The sequence below is a fragment of the Rattus norvegicus genome, chromosome 1 (genome assembly GCF_036323735.1).
Source record: "Rattus norvegicus strain BN/NHsdMcwi chromosome 1, GRCr8, whole genome shotgun sequence".
In the NCBI taxonomy this organism is placed as follows: Eukaryota; Metazoa; Chordata; class Mammalia; order Rodentia; family Muridae; genus Rattus; species Rattus norvegicus.
This window is the reverse complement of record NC_086019.1, coordinates 92,220,575-92,240,094: the sequence shown is the minus strand read 5'-3', so window position 1 is coordinate 92,240,094 and position 19,520 is coordinate 92,220,575. Positions and strand designations below refer to the sequence as shown.

Below are 19,520 nucleotides of genomic sequence, written 5' to 3'. Positions count from 1 at the left end.
CAGTAGTAAAAAGAACCTGGAGGTGCTGTTAGCCCTCGTCCCAAGTGGGTTGGTAGGTAAAGAGGACACTGTCAAGTAGAGCAATGAGAGCTTGAGGCTTCTCAGTAAGAGAGGAAGTTTGGAGCTTTCAATTACCTAGGTCACTGGTAGGAAAGGGAAATTAAGAGTTACCATCTGCATGCAGTGGCCCAGGGGCATGGAGAGGAAGAGTGATAGAAGCCACAATTTGGGGCTTCCTAGATGGAGTGTGAAGTTTATGGCTTGTCTCATAAAGAGGATGGTGAGAAGGAGAGGAGGAAGAAGAATGGCTCTGCAATGCAGCAGAGGGTTTAGAAGAAGGGGAAGGAGTGGGAGATTCAGATGAGTGGGGGAGGGGCATTTAGAGGTCTTGATTGCCTGCAAGATTTGGGGGTTGTAAGGAGGGAGAATGTTCTCTAATTCGGGGTCTGATGGTGGTGGTAACACCTCAGGAATGGCAGATTGGTTACATTTCCTTCCTGATTCCTTTGGCTGAATGAGAAGAATTGTGGAAAGAAGAATTGTGGAAGGAAATTAAGATGCTTTAACCAATAAGGGGATTAGTGGGGGGGGGGGGGGCAACCAGAAGCTAGCTACAAGGCCACAAAGTAGTAGACTTGGTTCGGGTGGCCAGGATGGCTGAAGACCATATCTTGAACCTTAAGAGGGAGCATGAGTTCAAAGGACCACCTTAGAAGGCCAGTCTACTTGGAAGGATGGTCATTCCAGGAACAAAAGGTTTTAAGCTGCTCTGGCTTGACACCTATCAGCTAAGACAACTGCAGCATCCTTGAAGTCCTGAAAATGGGAACAAAGAACAAGTTCCAGAGGGGTCCTGTTGTTGTAAAAATATAATAATTAAAAAGAGTATAGTTGTCTTTTACCCCGCTAGGTCCGCACCGCAGTGCCCAAGGTATCTGCTAGATATCTTGGCAGAAACACATCCCAACTCTGCGGCGGCCCAGTGTCTCTTGTCGCCACACACTTTCCTACACTCAAACTGTCACATAAAAGAACACACAACACAATAACCTTTGACCCAACTGATAAGATATAATTGCCCACTTAATCATACAAAGCCCACTACCATCCACCCCTTGAGAACATTAATAACAACCTGTAAATACACAGAGCAGAATCTTAACATCACCTGCCACGGCTTCTCACCCTCTCTCCTGTCTCTCCTTTTTCCTCTAGCCTCCTCCTCTTCCTTCAAACTTCTCTCCCGCCCATCCTTCCTTCTCCTCCAATGATAGGCCTCCTTCTATTCTGTACCTGCCTGTCACCTGTACTTTACAAATTCAATGGGGAGGTGGTTCTGGTGAAGTCACCTGAGTTCTGAGTATGTGACTAGGCAGCTGTCCTTGGGGCAGTGGAATTAGCATCAAAATACAGATAACTTCAGGGCAAACCACAACAGGGTCCGAGGATGTGAGGAGGCCTGAACCATATTTAGAATCAGATCAGTGGTTAAAATGACAAGAAAATCAACAGTGAATGAGGCACCAAAAGGAAAACAAAGGCACCAGGCAGAAAACTAGCCAACACAGAAAGAAGAGCACTGCTTGTGGGTCTGCCAGGAGTTGGCAGACCTGTACCAATTCCAAAGGGTTTCAAATGAACAACCCAACAGCCAAAAGAAGGGTCAAGATGTTTCTTCAACCCTTCATCTTTGAGATCAATAGTGAAGAGTGTGTCTGCCCATTCTCCATTGAACCCCAATTTGTCTGGACACCAGAAAGAGAAACCAGAGAAAAACCTACCAATCAGTCAGAACCAAAAGAACAAAGTTGCCTGAGACTTGGGGTCCCTCTTCCTCAAACGCTGGGCTTCCTGGGCCTCTGGTATGGCACGGAGAACTCTATGCTTTGCCAGCCCATGCATCAAAATGTTGGCATCACAGGACACACAAATAATGAGGAAAGAACCACCAAGGTCAAGATTAAACCAAAAGCAACAACTTTAAGCATCATGGGAAAATGCTTCTAACTGATGAGGATGGAGGTCAGGCTGGGAGCTGACAGAAACGACCCTGAAAAAGCAGTAGCAAGTCTCCTTTTGAAGCACAAAATCACAAGCAGATGTTCATGGGGACGATAATGAAGGAATTCATAAATTGAGGGTTAGTCCTAGGATGTGATTTTTGACAATACAATGTGATTTTTTTTTTTACACAATTTAGGCCCAAGGCTACTCTAATGCAGTGGTCTTATAGCAACTTCTGTGGGATTAATGCAGGCCAGATGGTTTTTACTGTAATTGAAAATAATATAGGTCTTGAGGGTATGTAGTAAAATGGAGACAGCAGAGCAATATATAGTGTTACTCTAGGCTCTTCAGTATGAACCCTAAATGTCCAAGAAATAGGTGATGATATTAAAAGCTTCCCTATATTACTTACATCGAAAGGGCTTCTCACCACTATGGATTCTCTGATGAATTCTAAGAGCTGTTGAAGGACTTTCTACATACCTTACATTTAAAGGGTTTACTTCTATGATTTTCTGGTTATTAAGCTGTCTGGGAAAATAAAAGGCCTTTCCGCATTCTTTACATTCAGAAGGTCTCTCACCACTGTGAGATACCTGATGACAAATGGTAAGTGTATTAAGTCTAAAGAACTTCCCACGTTCTTTACACTCTAGGGGTTTGTTTCCAGTGTGAATACTCTGAAGTTCAGTAAAATTTGACCTTGACTCCAATAATGCCCCACTTTCCTTGCACTCCCAGGGTCTCACATCAAAATGAGTATGCTGGGGGCTGGTGAGATGGCTCAGCTGTTAAGAGCACTGACTGCTCTTTTAGAAGTCCTGAGTTCAAATCCCAGCAACTACATGGAGGCTTATAACCATCTGTAATGGGATTGGATGCCCTCTTCTGGTGTGTCTGAAGACAGCTACAGTGTACTCATATAAATGAAATGAATAAATAAACCTTAAAAATGAGTATACTGATGTTCACTAAGCTGGGTACTTATGTCTAAAGACTGACCCACATACCTTACATTTGAAAGGGTTCTCTCTTCAGTGTGAGTTTTCTGATGGTCAGAAATGTAAAGCTGAAGCCTAAAAGCCTTCCCACATGCATTACACTCAAACAATTTCACACCAGTGTGAATACACTGGTGACTGGCAGTTATGAATTTCTTGCTACATTCCTTACATTCAAATTACTTCAATCTAGTATGACTATTCTGGTACCAAATGAGTAACACCAGAACAATGTAGGTCTTTCCACATTTCTTACAATGAAAGGGTCTCATGTTGAGTCTGGCTTGGCCATGCAAGGGTATGACATGGTTCTTGCCAATAGGGTCTCCACAAAAGTTGATGGTTGATATAAGAGAGGCTTGCTTGATATATGTGTGTGTGTATGTGTGTATATATATATGTGTGTATATATATATGTATATATATATTCATATATATTATATTTTACTTCATGTTCCTCCTTTGGGGAATGTTCTCCATGTCAAGGTTAAATGACTCCATAATAATTAGAAATAGCAAAAGTTCAAAAGTCGAGGATGAATCTATGTTCTTAGCAAAAATGGTAAACACTTAGACCTTCTGGACACCCTTTAAGGCTGTGGGAAAGAACTCTAAAAACATAAGTTCAAAAATATATAATTTCTAAACTATGTAAAATATAAGAATGCAATATGAATTATATCTAGGGCTTCACAAACCTAAAAGAATAGAGGAAACTGAGCCAGCTTGTCAGAAAGGTACAAAGGCAGGCAGATTCCTGAGTTCAACTTCAGCCAAGGACAGAACTATTCTGAGCCCAGACATGGTGGGACGAGTAATCACAGGATGGGATCCCACCCAACTAGCTTATTGTCTGTGTTTAACAAAGTCAGGCAGATGTCTGAATTCATTTGCAATGTTATAGGGCTTGCCAGCTCTAAGAATCAAGGGGTTGGGGTCATGTAATTCTGATTTGTGGGATAATAGAAAGGAAACCTGGATAGTGATTGAATTGATACATAAATAAAAGACTGAGGTTTTGGTCTGCAAGAAAGGAGCATCCAGAATGTTTTTAGAATTGCAGGAGACAGCTGCCTTGAAAGGTGTCTCAAGCAGAACACAGGTCATTAGTTAGTAACCCACAATTTGACTTTGAGTCATTTCTTTTTTTTTGGATCTGAGGCCCGAACCCAGGGCCTTGCGCTTGCTAGGCAAGCGCTCTGCCACTGAGCTAAATCCCCAACCCTTGAGTCATTTCTTTAACTGCTCCCAGACATCCTTTCCTCAGAATCCTTCTCAGTCTCAAATGGGGATGAGTTCGCTGATGTAAACTAAGCTGGTGCTTATGCCTGAAGGCTGACCCACACACCTTACACTTGAAAGTTTTCTCTTCAATGTGAGTTTTCTGATGCTCAGAAAGGCATGCTCAAAGTCTAAAAGCCTTCCCACACATATTACATTCAAAGGCTTCTCACCAGTATGAATATGCTGGTGCTGAACAAGGTGTGGTCCAGTACAAAATTTCTTTCCACACTCATTACATTTGGAATGTTTGTCACCATATTTCTGATGTCTTGTAAGCCATTGGGGGAGTCTGAAGGCCTTCCCACATTCCGTACACTGAAAGGGTCTCTCACCAGAATGAGTTTTCTGATGATCCATGAGGTTTGAGAGACGTTTAAAGGCTTTCCCACACACATTACATTCATATGGTTTCACAGCAGCATGAATAATCCTATGTTGAGCAGGGTAGGAATATAGCTTGAAGGACTTCCCACATTCCTTGCATTTAAATGGTCTTGTACCTGTATGAATCTTTTTATGATGATTAAGCATGTGGAGAAAATGAAAAACCTTCCCAGATTCATTACACTTGAAAGGTTTCTCACCACTGTGAGACATCTGATGTCTTGTAAGCTGTTGGGGGAGTCTGAAGGTCTTCCCACATTCCTTACATTCATACGGTTTCTCTCCAGAATACTCTGATGTTGAGTAAGAGTTGAACTACAATCAAAGTACTTCCCACACTCTCTACATTCATATGCTTTTTCTATATTGTGAGCAAGAGTCTGGCAGGTATAAGTAGGCGTTCCTTCCTTGTTAGTAGTCTGTTGACCAGCATCTCCTTCTTGATAACTCTGTTGTCCTTGGAATGTACTACATTTAGGGCTATTACTAAACCTGGAGCCCCCAAAGTCAAAAGTTTTACTTGATTGCTTTCTGCTCTGTTTGTGTGAATTTCTATTTTCTGGAGATATATTTTCAGCATTATACTCTGCCTCCAAATCTAAATGAAAAGGAGAAAGCAAAAATATTTTATTTTCCTATAACACACAAACACAAATTTTCCTGTAATATAACAACCATTAAATGAATGGCCAGACTCTAAAGTTTTTTTCTGAGAAGCTGAATGGGAGCAAGAAGAGTAGAAATAAGGAAAGTTTATGTAAGAAGATACTCTTTACAGTAGAATAGGTTGGAAACGGGAAGACATGCTTGCCTAACAAGACTATAACTAACTATATTAAAATAATTGTATGTGCTTGCTTGCATACTACTTGAAGTACACACAGTTAGCAATCAGACATGCGTACCAGCCTGCTGTTAGGGACCTAGCTACAGCATCTTATGGCATTACCCACATCCACCTGGTACTCAAGGTGTGCCAGGTGCAGTGCATAAAAGGCACAACCAACTCAGATTTCTCTTTCTCTTTCTCTCTCTTTCTCTCTTTCTCTCTCTGTCTCTCTCTGTCTCTCTCTGTCTCTCTCTGTCTCTCTCTGTCTCTCTCTGTCTCTCTCTGTCTCTCTCTGTCTCTCTCTCTCTCTCTGACTCTATGTCCCTAGTCTGAGACAGCTTTCCACTCTCCCCAATCCCCTAATGAACCTCTTAAACTAGATCAGTTGTCTGGTGACATTTTTTTTAATGACACACCTTGGCACAGGTCTGCCAAATATACCCAAACTTTATCTTAAATACAAACCCTTTTTATAAAGGTTTTTGAACCATATCATGAGAAAAAAACTATAACACAAAAATACATATCTGTCATGCTATACAAAAACTGGCCTGGACTTAGAATTCTTTAAAAACAAATAAATTTAAAAAGAAGGTAAAAATCTGTGATGGTTGTGGTGATCATTTCATTAGATGCTGAGAAAGCATTTGACAAAATTCAACACCCCTTCATGTTAAAAGTCTTGGAAAAATCAGGACTTCAAGGCTCATAACTAAACATAGTAAAAGCAATATACAGAAAACCAGTAGCCAACATTAAACTAAATGGAGAGAAACTTAAGGCAGTCCCACTAAAATCAGGGACTAGACAAGGCTGTCCACTCTCTCACTACCTATTCAATATAGTATTCGAAGACCTAGCCAGAGCAATCAGACAAAAAAAAGGAGATGAAAGGGATATGATTTGGAAAGGAAGAAGTCAAAATATCACTATATGCAGATGATATGATAGTATACTTAAGTGACCCCAAAAGTTCCACAAGAGTACTCCTAAATCTGATAAACAACTTCAGCAAAGTGCTAGATATAAAATTAACTCAAACAAATCAGTAGCATTCCTCTACTCAAAGGATAAACAAGCTGAGAACGAAATTAGGGAAACAACACAAATAATATAAAACACCTCAGTGTGACTCTAACCAAGCAAGTGAAAGACCTGTATGACAAGAACTTCTAGTCTCTGAAGAGAGAAATTGAAGAAGATCTCAGAAGATGGAAAGATCGCCTATGCTCATGGATTGGCAGGATTAATATTGTAAAAATGGCCATTTTGCCAAAAGCAATCTACCGATTCAATGCATCCCCATTAAAATTCCAACTCAATTCTTCATAAAGTAGGAAAGAACAATTTGCAAATTCATTTGGAATAACAAAAAAACCCCTCAAGATAGCAAAAACTATACTCAACAATAAAAGAACTGCTGGGGGAAATCACAATTCCCAACCTCAAGCTGTATTATAGAGCAATCCTGATAGAAACTGTATTGGTACAGAGACAGGCTGGTAGATCAATGGAATAGAATTGAAGACCCAGAAATGAACCCACACACCTATGATCACTTGATCTTTGACAAAGGAGCCAAAACCAACCAGTGGAAAAAAGACAGCATTTTCAACAAATGGTGCTTGTTCGATTGATGATCAGTATGTTAGAAGAATGCAAATCAATCCATTCTTTTTTTTTTTTTTTTGGTTCTTTTTTTTCGGAGCTGGGGACCGAACCCAGGGCCATGCGCTTGCTAGGCAAGCGCTCTACCACTGAGCTAAATCCCCAACCCCCATTCTTATCCCCATGTACAAAGCTGAAGTCCAAGTGGATCAAGGACCTCCACATGAAACCAGATACACTTAAACTAATAAGAAGAAAAAGTGGGGAAGAGCCTCAAACACATGGGCACTGGGGAAAACTTCCTGAACAGAACACCAATGGCTTATGCTCTAAGATCAAGAATCAACAAATGGGACTTCATAAAATTGCAAAGCTTCTATAAGGCAAAGGACACTGTCATTAGGACAAAACAGCAACCAACAGATTGGGAAAAAAATCTTTACTAATCCTACATCTGATAGAGGCCATATATCCAATACATACAAAGAACTCAAGAAGTAAGACTCCAGAGAGTCAAATAAACCTATTAATAATGGGGAACAGAGCTAAACAAAGAATTCTCAGCTGAGGAATATCAAATGGCTGAGAAGCACCTAAAGGAATGTTCAACGTCCTTTGTCATCAGGGAAATGCAAATCAAAACAACCCTGAGATTCCACCTCACACCAGTCAGAATGGCTAAGATCAAAAACTCAAGTGATAACAGATGCTGTCGAGGGTGTGGAGAAAGAGGAACACTCCTCCATTGTTGGTGGGATTGCAAACTGGTACAACCATTCTGGAAATCAGTCTGGAGGTTCCTCAGAAAATAGGACATAGTGCTACCTGAGGATCCAGCTATACCTCTCTTGGGCATATACCCAAAAGATGCCCCAACATATAACAAAGACACGTGCTCCACTATGTTCATAGCAGCCTTATTTATAATAGCCAGAAGCTGGAAAGAACCCAGATTCCCTTCAACAGAGGAATAGATACAGAAAATATGGTACATTTACACAATGGAGTACTACTACTCAGTTATCAAAAACAATGAAAGTGGCATAAAGACAAATAGCTTGATCAATGAGATAGAATTGAGAGTCCAGAAATAAACCCACACAGCAAAAAACCAAACCATACAATGGAATAAAAGAGCATCTTCAAGAAATGTTGCTGCCCTAACTGTATGCCCGCATGTAGAAGAATGCCATTCATCCATATTCATCACCCTGCACAAAACTCAAGTCCGAGTGGATCAAAGACCTCAACATAAAATGGGATACGCTAAATCTGCTAAATCTAAAGAATTGAAAGTGGCGAACTATCTTCAACACACTGGCACAGGAGACAACTTCCTGAACAGAACACCAGTAGCTCAGGCACTAAGATTAACAATTTTAAATGGGACCTCCTTAAGCTGAAAACTTCTGTAAGGCACTGATATAACAACAAAATGGCAGCTTACAGATTGTGAAAAGATCTTTACCAGCTCTGCATTTGACAGAGTACTACTATCCAAAATATATAAAGACCTTAAGAAATTAGACACCACAAAACCAAATAATACAACTGGAAAATGGGGTACAGAGATTCAGATACTGAGAGAAATTAAAGACTTACCAGAATTGAATGAAAAGAAACACACAAGAAATCCAAGCTTAGGGGACACAATTAAGGCAGTCTAAGAGGCAAATTCATAACACTATGCACCTACATAATAAGACACTGGAGAGACCTCACTCTAACAATTTAACACCAGAACAAAAGCTCTAGAACGAACAACAATAACAAATGAAATTACACCCAAATGGAGTAGACCTAAGAGGATGTTAAACTCAGAGTTGGAATCAATTAAATAAAAACAAAGGAAAAAGGATACAAGGAATGAAAGAAACAAAGATCTGGTTCTTTGAGGAAATCAGTAAGACTGACAAAGCCTTAGCCAAATCAACTAAAAGGCAGAAAGGGAAGATCCAAATTTACATTAGAGAAGAAAGGAGGACATAACTGTAGCTGGCCTTTGCTACTTTATGGCTTCTTCTTTTTTCTACCCTTTATCCCCCACTCTCCATTTTACTCCCTAATACTAGGTAGGAGAAGAAGAAGGATAGCAGGGATAGAGGAGTTAAGAAAACCCCTCAATCTAATTTCTTTTCTTTTGTTTCTTCTTTGGCCACAGCTAATAGGAAATTCCAACCAACCTCCCTCAACAACCAACAGTCACCGACCATTCCTCTCATCCCTAGCATCAGGTCCCAGAATTCCAACTGCCACACAATGGCAGAAGTTATCTGCAGCAGGCAAAAACCACACTTCTGCTAGAGCATGAGGCAATTCATGGTCAGTTGCTGTGGACAGTCCAAAGCAGCCCTATTTTCCTACAAATGAAATTAAAATGAAGCACATTCTTATATTATTCCTGTGATTTTAAGGAAACCAAAGGCTCAGAATTCTCAAAAGTTGTCACTACACATAACAACAGACACAAAGGAAATGCAAAGAATCATTAGAACACACAATAAAAGCCAAAACACCATCAAATTGGAAAATCTAAAAGAAACGGGTGTTTTTTTCCAATACATACACTTACCAAAGTTCAGTGAAGAGCAGACAAGCAATTTACATAGACCTATAAACTCTTTTAAAATAGAATAAGTAATTAAAAGTCTCCCCCCATAAAAAAAAAATCCAATGGATTTTGCTCAAAATCAAACCAGACTTTCAAAGACTTCAATCCAATACTCCTCAAATTATTGCTCAAAACAGAAACACAAGGAACACTGCCAAATGCTTTTATAAGCACCCTGATATGAAGACTCAATAAAGAGGCCAACTCCCCTGATGATCAGAAATGTAAAAATTCTCAGTGAACACTGAATTGAAGAACACTCAAAAATATCATGATCAAGTAGACTTCATTCCAGAGTTCCAGAGAAGGTCTGACACATACAAGTCAATAAATGTAACTCACCATCTGAACAAAATGAAAGATAAAAGCCACAGGATCCTCTCATTAGATATGGAAAAGTCCTTTGACAACACACAACATTGCTTCAGGATAAGAGTTCTGGAGAGATTAGGGATTCAAGGGACAGACACACTGCAACATAATAAAGGCAGTATTCCGCAAGTCCAAAGCCAGCATCAACTTAAATGGAGAGAAACTCAAAGCAATTACACTAAAACCCAGAAAAAGACAAGGTTGTCCAAACTCTCCATACCTACTCAGGAAATTACTTATTGCTGAGGCAGTAAGACAACTGAAGAAGATGAAAGGAACGAAAAGTTGTAAAGGCCAAAGTATCCTGACGTGCAGATGATGTGACAGCATACATAAGTGACCCTGAAGACTCTGATTGAGGAACTCCTACAGCTGATAAACACATTCAGCAAAGAAGCAGGATACAAAATTGACTCACAACAATCGATAACCCTATGTACAAATTACAAATGGACTGAGAAAGAGAAAGAATCAGGAAACAATTCCTTGCATAATAGCCTCAAGTAATATATAATATTATAATATCCTGGGGTAACTCTAACTAAGCAAGTGAGAGATTTCTACGCTAAAAACCGAGGAGGATACAAGAAGCAGGAAAGATCTCCCATTCTCATTGATCATGAGAACTAATATAGTCAACTTGGCCATCCTACCAATCTACAGATTCAATGCAATCTCCATCAAAATTCCAACACAATTCTTCACATACCATGAAAGGCAAGCTTTAATCTTCATATGTAAACACAAAAGACACCCAGAATAGCTGAAAAACAATTCTGAATAATAAGAGAACTGCGGGAGGTACCATCCCCAATCTCCATTGGGAATACAGAGCTACAGTAATAAAAACAGGATGGTCCTGTCACAGAAACAGACACATTGATCAAGGGAAGTGAATTGAAGACCCAGACCAAACCCACGCACCTGTAGGATACCTAACAGTTGATAAAGAAGCCAGATATATACACTGGGAAAATAAGACAGCATTTCAAAAATCGGGACCAGTCAAAAAAGACAGCTGCCATGTACAAGAATGCAAACAGATCCATAATTATCACCCTGTACAAAACTCTACTCCCAAGGGATCGAAGATCGCAATGTGAAACCAGATACACTGAATCTGATGGAAGAGAAAGTGGGGAATAGACTTGACCTCATCAGCACACGGGAATATGTTTTGAACAGAACACCACAGTCACAAGCATGGAGAATAAGAATTAATAAGTGGGACCTTAAGAAACTGAAGAGCTTCTGCACAGCAGAGGACACTGTCATTTGGACAAAGGGGCAGCCTACAGAATGGAGAAAGATTTTACCAACTACACATCCAATAGAGGGCTAACATCCAAATATATACAGAACTAAAAAAAAAAAAAAAAAAAAAAAAAAAAAAAAAAAAAAAAAAAACTACACATCAAGAAAACAAGAACTCAATTAGAAAACAGGGCACAGATCCAAACAGAGAATTCTCAAAAGATGAAAGTCAAATGGCAGAGACACGCTTGAAGGAAAGGTCAATATCCTTAGCTATCAGGGAAATGTCAATCATCCTAATTAGAGCTTACATCTTACAGCCATCAGAATGGCTAAGATCAGTAAAACAAGGGACCACTCAGGCTGGCAAGCCTGAGGACCAAGGGGACGCATTTCCATTACTGGTGGGAGCGCAAACCTGTACTGTGGAAATCAGGGTGTTGGGTCTTCAGTGAGGTGAGAATCGATTGAAACAAGATGCAGGGAGGCCACTCTTGGGCATGTACCCGAAGGACATTTAGTGCTTTCACAGAGACACCCCCTCAAACATGTTTACTGCTGCTCGATTCATACTAGCAAAAAATTGGAGGCAACCTACAAGTCCTTTAACAGAGGAATGCATAGTGAAAATGTCGATTTACACAAGGTCATTAAAAAATGAAATTCACAGACAAAAGGATAGAACGGAAAGTCCAAAATCCAGTAGACACTCACTCCATCTGGATCTCTAAGCTAGTCATGTAGATGCTGAAGTCCTGAAGGAATAGGCTCTCATTCTGGTGAGGACTGGACTTGCCAGCAGAGTGGGGGAAGCAGACAAAGTGCACAGCTTCCTTCCCATCCTTTCCACAGGCTGCACCAGAAGGTGTGGCCCAGATTTAAGGTGGATCTTCCCACCTCAAAAGATGTGGATCAAAGGAGGGTCCTCCCACTTCAGACGATGCAATGAGTCCTTCACAGATGTAGTGAGCTGCTTGGGTTTTAGATTTAGTCAAACTGGCAAAAGGAGAGACATCACAGCTCCCTGCCAAGCTAGGCAGAAGGCTGTGTGGTGTGTGTGTGTGTGTGTGTGTGTGTGTGTGTGTGTGTGTGTGTGTGTGTGCTGTGTTGTGTGGTGTGTGTGCGTGTGCGTGTGCTCAGATGTTTTCCTGGCTTTTCTACTATTCGTTTTGAGTCAGGCTCTCTCAATTGCCTGGAGCTGAACAGGTAACCTAGGCTGACTCGACAGCAAGTCCAAGGGGTCTGCCTTTGCCACCTCCCCAGTGCTGTAGGGAGGATACACAGGCACACCGTGTCTACAGTGACCGTGAAGACACAGAATTAAAACATTTGGTATGTACAGTGGTTTGAATATGTTTGGCCCAGGGAGTGGTGCTATTTGGAGGTGTGGCCTTGGAGTAGGTGTGTCACTGTGGACATGGGCTTTAAGACCCTCTTCCTAGCTGCTGGGAGTCTTTTCGTGTTTGCCTTTGGATGAGAATGTGGAATTCTCAGCCTCTGCTGCACCATGCCTGCCTGGATGCTGCCATGCTTCTGCCTTTATAAATGGACTAGAACTCTGGATCTGTAAGCCAGCCCTAACTAAATGTTTTTTTGTATGAGAGTTGCCTTGGTCACGGTGTCTGTTCACAGAAGTAAAACCCTAACTAAGACAGTATGCCTTCCTGTGTTACAGCTTCCACTGGTGCTGACACTGTCTTAGCATCGGTTTAGTGGTCAACAACACTGAAAATTCTGCCTGAGGCCCTGGGTGACAGTTCCAGCAGTCATCTTCAGCTCCAGCCCAGGGGAGCTGAGCCTCTCTATGGCCTCTTTGGATGCCTGCACACATGCGTGCACTCACACAACCAATGATGAAATACTTTCAAAGGTTACAGAGAGAGGGCACCTGCTCCAGTAGGAGGGAAGAAATAAGAACTTAAGTGATTCATGAGACAGAAGCCCCTCTGACAGCTTCTGCTCTGACCCCGACTTCCTTCCCAGGGCTCAGCCTTGTTTCCCACAGACCCTGGGCTCTGAAGGAAGTTTGTCAAACCCAGTGTCAGCTCTGTGGAGCCTCTCTGACCACAAGCTGTGCCTGGCAGGGCTGCAGGCTCACCTCCCTCTTACTCACCTGGGCTCGGCCTGTCTGTTTCTTCCTTCACAGCCATCCAGGGCTCTTTCTCCTGCTCTAGTAAGGTGATCAGATGTGGCTTGGAAAGGCAACTTCCTACTTAAAAGAAAGAAAGAAATGTCATGGTGCAGACTTTGATTTGTTCGTTCTTTCATTCATTCATTCATTCATTCATTCATTCATTCATTGAGACTCAGTCTACTAATCCTAGGAGGTCCTGGAGCAGGATATGTAGACCAGGCTGGCCTTGAACTTACGTTGTCTGCCTGTCTCTGCCTCCCAAATGCTGGGACTGAAGGTGTGTGCTACCATGGCAGATTTTATAATACAGACTTATTTATTATGAAGGTCTATACACATTGGCATAGTGGATCACGCCTTGTGAGCCCAGCGGGTGGAGGAATGAGCCAGGCTTTCTCAGCTACACAGCAACACCTTTGTTTCAGAAAAATAGATAAAAAAAAATTCTAAAACACAAAATATTCTTGAGGAAAGACTTCAGAGAAAGAGGTGGGGAAAGCAACCTGGGCAAGAAACCAGCTGCTTCGGAAAAGGGTTTAATCTCCTTTAAATGCAGATAGGCGCTTGTCACGGAAGAGGAAAGCAAAATGGAGTAGTGAGAACGTGCGGTTTAGGCTGTTCTGTGTGGTGTAGACCCCGTCTCTGCAGCTCACTACTGATGCCATTCATTACGGTGAGTCCCGTAGGATTCTATGCCCAGTGTACCCATCTGGGTATGGCGGCGCACACTTGAAATCACTACACTTGAGGAGTGCAAGCAGGCAGAGGGGAAGTTCAGTTGGCTTTAGTTACATATGTACGTGTGCATAGGAGAGAGGCCAGTGTTTAGTGTCTCCCTTGACTGATTAGCATTTGAGGCAGGGTCTCTCATTGAACCAGAGCTCACCGAGAGGACAACAACGGGTGGGAAAGCAGGTGTTTCACGCAGCTCCCATTCTCAATCCAACAAACCTCATTCTTTCTTTGGGAAGAAGAAGGAACTCACTTTTTAAATTCTACTGAGTTAAATAGATTTTACATGTATGTAAGGATCTGGCTACATGTATGACTGAGCACCACATGTGTGCATGGTGCCCATGAAAGCCAGAAGTGGGAAGCACATCTACTGGGCCTGGAGTCACATGGTTGTGAGCCACCTTATGGGTCCTCTACAAGAGCAGCTGGTCATGTCACCCAGCAAGTCACCACTCGAGTCCCTGACTCTACCTACTGATCTGTTCACTTACTTAATTCCTGGTGTTGGTTTGTCTTGTTTTGTTTTGTTTTTATTTGAAAAAAGGTCTCAATGTGTAGCCTGGAATTTACTGTGTATCTGAGTGACCTTGAGCTCACAGAGATCTTCTTGCCTCAGCCATCTATATGATAGAATTTAAGTCAGGGGACACCATCCCAGCTTCAGCTACCACTGGGAACATGGGACTGTCTTTTAATTCAGAGTGAGGAAAGCCCACAGTGTATGTGACACATCCCCCATTCATGGGGCACAGCCCTTACCCACTGTGACGAGGTGGCTGTAGGTCTCCAACATCGTGTCCCTGTAGAGGACCTTCTGAGTAGCATCCAGGCAGGCCCACTCCTCCTGAGAGAAGTCAACAGCCACATCCCTAAATGTCACCAAGCCCTGAAAGAGCAAACACAGTAGAGTGAAATGGGGAAGCTTTCAGGATGGAAAGACAGAAGGGAAAGGACTCAGGCGAGGGAAGGGAGCCATAAGGAAATGCTCAAGACCCCTGACTGCACGAGGTCCCCATAAACCACGACTGTGCCCTCCCCACATATCCAATAATGTGCCTCCCACTCCAGCCACATCCTTCAGGTTACACCCACAGAAGAGAAATGTCACCGGGGTCAGGGTGAATTACATAAGGATGAGATGGGTCCTTGAAGTTTATTGTGGTATCATGGATATCCTAAAGGCTTCAAAAATTATGAGGATGATTTCTGTAATTATGTAAGAGCCAATAAGCAGACTATACAGGAGTCCATATTGTACCCATACTAGGTTTAGTCTTTTCTGTTTATACTTTTTTAAAAATACTTTCCAGGTGACAATGTGTCTCAGGTCTTTCCTGACTCTGGAGACTGCAATCACCTCCTGTCGCAGCCTGGATGACCTTTCCCTCTGATCACTGAACTCTCTCCTCAAGCCTCCTCAAGCAGGTCACCTCCTCACACATACACAGGGGACACTCACTCACACACTGGGTCATCAGCCTGACAACACCACAGATGTCAATCAGGTTTCCCAGGGCAGTCAAATGAGGCCACCACCTCAAAGCTCTGAGGCCCCCAAAGCCCCTGTTTCCCTGTGGGACTGACACCTCCACTGCAGGGACAGTCCTCCCTGAGCACAGACCAAGCAGAGAGCACCTGGAGGAACGCACTCAAAGACAACCCCAGTACCAGCTGGGAAGAGGAACCCACAGGAAGTGCTCAGACCTGCCAACCCTCACTGTAAAGGGACAGACTGGGCTGGGGGACTCCAGATCCTTGGGAAGCTTCAAGAGGGAAAGACGGGAAGGAGTCACCTAAAGCTGAAAGTCCCCTGTGTCAAGGAGAAAACCACTAACTTACACAGGCCACGTGTTGAGAACTGGAGCTGGCCATTCTTCTTCAGGCTTCTTCCCCTGGGAACAAAAAGAAAGCCTGTCATTGGATTGTGACTTGATGTTCCCAGGCTGACTTCTGTCACTGTGATTCAACAACTACATTTATTCCTCAAGCATCCCCACTCACTCTCTCCCCTCCCACCGCTCACAGCCTCCCACACACAGATTAGCAGCACACAGGAGTCTACACAAAGCCCACCCTCTCCTAACCCAGACAACACATTACAGAGGGTCAGTGTGGGAGTGCAGGGCATACATATGTCTGCCCTGAACTTCCTCCAGGAGATGCCAGCAGAAGGGACCCCATCTTCCACCCTGAGATCCAGCCAGCCCTGCCCCTGTGCCACTCCTCCTCCTGTGAGCAGATCTTCCTACTGGAACCCCACCTATCAAGGCTGGCAGGGGCTTACAGCATCCAAATGGCGCCTCCTTTGACCACTCAGGGCTGAAGCACAGCAGGGCTGGAGGGGCTGCAGCTGCAATGCTCAGGCAGGGCCAGCATCCTGTACCCACGTTCAGTAAATGGACTGTGTGAGGACGACCCTGTGCTCTGTACTACACTCAGCAGCACTGACCTCTACTCACAAGCTCTGAGCAGCACACACAACCCTCAGACTCCCTGAGATGCTGCACGGGAGCAGCCATCAGCACATGTGAATCCAGTGCTCTAGCCGACAGGTCTAAGCCTTGGTTCAGTACACTGTGGGATTGTTCATCTGTTTTTGAGACAGAGTCTCCTGTATGCCAGGCTGGCCTTGAACTCCTAATGTTCCTTCCTCCTTCTCCCTCTCAACCACATATCTGATAATGTTATGAAATTTACATTCTTATATCTCCAGAAAATTTACTAACAAATTTTCCTTCTATCTTTACCCTCCCTTCCCTCCTGCCTCTGCATACACCGGGCTAGCCAGCCTGCCAGGGATTCTCTCATCCCCTCCCGTCTTGCCATAGGAGGGCTGGGACTGCAGACATGCACTGCAGCATCTGGCACTGCACAGGTCCACGCTTGTGTGCACTGCACCCACTGAGCCATTGGCAGACCACATTTTTTATATTTCAACAATAGTTTAGTGTGTGACCTGGTGATATTTATAACTGTCTACCTTTCATGAATTTTGTGTTTCCAAAGACCGTAAACAGAAGTACAGAAGTCCTGCTGAATGTGTTAGCATAAGTCTATAATTCCAACACTGGGGAGGCAGAGGGAGGGTCTTGCTCAAAGTCCAGGCCAGCCTGTTTTATGTGAGTTCCAGGGCAGCCTCTGCATCCAGTGGTGCTGGCCAAACTCAATTTTAACATTCAGTAGACTAGCATTAGACTTTCAGTCACATCACTTCCAAATGTCAACTTAAAACAGATTAAAATATGAGAATTGAATCTGGTACTACTAGGAAAAAATATAGAGGAAATCTTCAATGATTCTGCACATTTTGGGTATTACTCTAAAAACTCTGAAAGCAAGTGGGATTTAGATTAATCTACAAACTTTTACACAACAAAGGAAACAATCAACAGAGTAGAGAGATAATCTAGAGAGTGGGAGAGAATATTTGAAAACTGTACTCCGACTAGGTGTTAACATCTAAACTGCACAGTGACCAGGAAACTTCCTATTTAAAAACAGGCAAACCGACAAAAAGCTATTTCCCCAAATGGAACGTCAATATGGCCAATTATTAGGTACATGAAAAATAAGCACGGGGAGATACACATGAAAGTCATAATGCCTTCTTTCTGAGTAATAACCGACGGGGGGAGGGGGAGGAAGGGCTGAGCATCCTCAGTGAGCACTTCCCATCTCTTCCCACAGCACGCACTGTGGGTAGAGCTCTGGGAAACTTACGGAGCTCCAAGAGTAGCTGCGCCCCTAGGCGACCCTCACAGGCACTTCCGACCTCAAGTCGGTACTTCAGGAAAAGCAGCATCCCTCAGACTCCACACCTGACCTCCCTTCCCTGTCCTGATGCTTGGTCCTCAGTTTCAGCCCCTGTGGCTGCGAGAGAAAGCAGGAGCAGAAAGCCACATTTTCTTCCTCTCCGACCAAAGAAATCCGAGGTTCCGTATAGAGACGCCAGGACACACGGAGTCTGTGTGTTACTTCAGGCGTGGTGGACCCTAGGAAATACAGTCCTCGAGACAGAACTTCAGAAAGCTTAGCGCTCGAACCCCAGCATGAAACTTGGGCCAGCCCATCTGGGAGCTGCACCCTTTGGCTTGTGGGAGTTCCCACGGGGGGGGGGTGCGCACTTAAAGGGGAAGGCTCCTGCCTGTGATCAAAGCCTACTTCGGGTTTTGCCTGTAACTGATTTTCTGTCCTAAGGAGCATACCGACGAACCTAAACTTTACTTTTTATTTTTTTTTTGATGCTGTATTTATTTTTATTGGTTAAGGGCCTCCCCTCCCACTGATGCCAGATAAGGTTCCTTTGCTACATATGCAGATGGAGCCATGGGACCCTCCACGTGTATTCTTTAGTTGGTGGTTTAATCCCTGGGAGCTCTGGGGAGGTCTGGTTGGGATATTGTTCTTCCTATGGGGTTGCAAACCCCATCAGCTTCTCCAGTCCTTTCTCTAACTCCTCCATTGGGGTCCCCGTGCTCAGTCCAATGGTTAGCTGCAAGCATCCTCATCTGTATCAGTAAGGCTCTGGCAGAGCCTCTCAGGAGACGTCCATATCAGGCTCCTGTCAGCGAGCACTTCTTAGCATCAGCAATATTGTCTGGGTTTGGTGTCTGCAGATGGGATGGATCCCCAGGTGGGGCAGAGCACTCTTTGTCCCTGTCTTTCCTTTCAACAGGAGCAATTTTGGGTTAAAATTTTTGAGATGGGTGGATGGCCCCGTCCCTCAACCAGTGGTGGTGCCTAACATCCGTATATGGTTTCTACAGGTTCTCTCTCCCCTTTGTTGGGTATTTCAGCTAATGACATCCCTGTTGGGTCCTGGGAGCCTCTTGCTTTCCTGGCTATTAGGAAAAAAGCTCAGAATACCCACAATACAACTTACAGACCATATGAAGCTCAAGAAGGAAGACCGAAATGTGGATGCTTCGATCCTACTTAGAAGGGGAAATAAAATAATCACCGGAGGTAGAGGGTGGGAGGGACTTGGGAGGAAAAGAAGAGGGGGAGGGTGAAGGGTTAAAATTTCTAAAAGTTAGTCATGAACAAAGTCTGACTATGCCTAAAAGAATTTGAGATAGGGCTCCAAGGACACTGGCCATCTGGAGCTACCCCTGGAGCTACCTCCCTTCCCTTCCTTCACTCCCTGATATGAGTCATCCCTTAGCTGAGCGAGATAAGACACCTTGCCCATATTGCCAAGATGCTAGAATGCTTTGTTAATACAATTCCGCACAGAAAAAAATAACTGTACACCCTTTGTACTAACCAATTACTGGTTTTCCCTATATAAGCTCCTGCCTA

General features: G+C 43.3%; 1 pseudogene; it reads right to left on the bottom strand.

Annotated features, from left to right (window-relative positions):
* Positions 1-4,282: 4,282 nt before the first annotated feature.
* Positions 4,283-18,297, bottom strand: Zfp780b-ps2 (zinc finger protein 780B, pseudogene 2; annotated as a pseudogene).
* Between the last annotated feature and the right edge of the window lie 1,223 nt (positions 18,298-19,520).